The sequence below is a fragment of the Echinops telfairi genome, unplaced genomic scaffold (assembly GCF_000313985.2).
Source record: "Echinops telfairi isolate 266 unplaced genomic scaffold, ASM31398v2 ScPeMD7_41;HRSCAF=154, whole genome shotgun sequence".
Classification (NCBI taxonomy): Eukaryota; Metazoa; Chordata; class Mammalia; order Afrosoricida; family Tenrecidae; genus Echinops; species Echinops telfairi.
In genome coordinates, this window is record NW_022103939.1 from 3,144,882 (window position 1) to 3,146,934 (window position 2,053).

The 2,053-nt window shown below is 36.4% G+C and overlaps 1 pseudogene; it reads left to right on the plus strand.

Moving 5' to 3' along the window:
- Positions 1-1,434: 1,434 nt before the first annotated feature.
- LOC101662537 overlaps positions 1,435-2,053 on the plus strand; it is a 9,077-nt pseudogene continuing 8,458 nt past the window's right edge.

The window sequence follows — 2,053 nt, forward strand, 5'->3', positions numbered from 1 at the left end:
AGCTTCCTCTGTTGTTGTAGCCATTATGCCCCATGCTGATTTCGACCCCAGGTTCCTCCAACTTACATCTAACCAAAGGTTGTAGGCAAGTAAATGCTGACTCTTTTTTCAGGATGTCTATAACCCAACCAAGTCTTGAAATTTAGAAAAATGAATTGGCTGTCATTTTTAGCTTCAAAGGGGAGGAACCTGTAACCCAAGTTATTTCATTTAATGTAGCTAGGGCCTGCCCCCTTACTAAATGCAGTCCCTATGAATGTTCATTCCTTGATGTATCGCCCAAAGACAAAGAGACTGGATCTGATTGTCAACTAGAAGGGGCAGATGACTCTGACAGTCTTCTCTTATTTACCTGGTTGTAAGTGATCAAAAGGCCCAACTATCTAGACTGGCCTAAGAAAAAATGACATCCTGAGACTGGCCTATGACTAAAAAGAATCAGGGTCAGTAATTGTTTCTTTTGATTACCAAGAAACCTTACTTACTTAATGTGAAACATCCATACATGACTCCCCAAAGTACAGATTCCAAATTGAACAAGATATATTCTCTATGAATTATGATCTCAAAGTAGGTGCCTCTAAGGTAGTTGGCTCCCTATTATTAGTCTCCTGTAATAAATCTGGTTACACCACCTAACAAAATGTTCTATTTTTTTCTCCAACATAAAATCAAAAATTTGGCTGTGCTGCCCCAGATTAAGGATCTGCATGTCAGGTGTTAGAATAGATTGATGATACAGATATAGCTCTAGATGCAGATATACTATACATACAATACATATGTACATGCAAGAACAATATTTTAAATTCAAATTTGGGTGAAGAAGTAAATCCTCTTTCTTCAAAGCTGAGAGGAGACAGAGAACAGCAGAAGGAAGGAAATTTTTAGATTAAATGTTGAATAAATAGACAATCTGACGGATGAGAAAATAGTTTGGGATTTTTATATAGTAGCTCAGGAGCACTATTTAACATTGCTCATGAGATTTTTCCAGAGGAGTTGAGAAAGCTTTAGAGGATTATGATGGTTCCCAACACCTCTGGAGTTCTAAGTCATTTTCATAAATTCTCTGCACATTCGTCCCAGGGAAGGGCAGAGGCCAAGTTCATTCCAAACTGGACTCAAGAGATTGAGGCAGGAAATAAATATATAAAATTTAAAGGTTCTCATACTAATAAGGTTTGTATAAAGTAATTTATGTGTATTACCCCATGATTTGCCACAGAAATTCTTTCAAGGGAAACAGTAGGGAGGATAAGAAATAGTATTAAAATACAGGTGTCATAATTACAAATGAAAAAAGGCATACACAATGTAGGAATTTGCAAGAGTATGAAATAGAGGTGGTGTTGAAAGATAACTGATGACTGGATAGCTATATAAAGAAAGGTGGACAGTAAAATTTTTGTTAAGGTTATACAGAGAAGGAGAATGAACAATAAAGATCTGAATGCCAGCCAACAGGAGGACGATAAACATGTTCTGCTGAAGGGAAACAGCAAAGATGGTAAGAAGGAAGCGTATATGGAAGCATTAACTATTTGTTTAGAGGAATAATCCTTCGTCAGACCCTGGTATTAGAGAATATGGATGTTTTTTCAAGGTCTTCCAAATAAAATCATCTACTAAGGGATCAGTCAAGTGAGATTTCCCAATGAAAGCCATATGAATTTCTTGGTGTGAAAAGTTACCAAGCCCACATTAAATAATGGACTATCACTTAAATAGTCTTTAAAGCATTCATATAATAAAGGTACTAACTGAAAAGATAGCCAAAGTAAGAGTATGTCACCCAAAAACCTCTGTTGGAATCTGAGCCTTTGAACTCATTAGGGATGAGTCCTGGATTGTGTTTTCAAGATGTAACAATTGTAAGTGGCATATTCTATTTTCAATGAGGTCTCTTAACATAAGAAGTTGGATTCTGCAATGTTGCTGTTTCATAGACATGTTTCCTAACAACTACTACTCACCCTATGAGAGATAAAAAGAAGAGAGACAGGTAGGAAAGCCTAATGGTCTTGTGCACTTCTTCTTTCTTTATTGATGG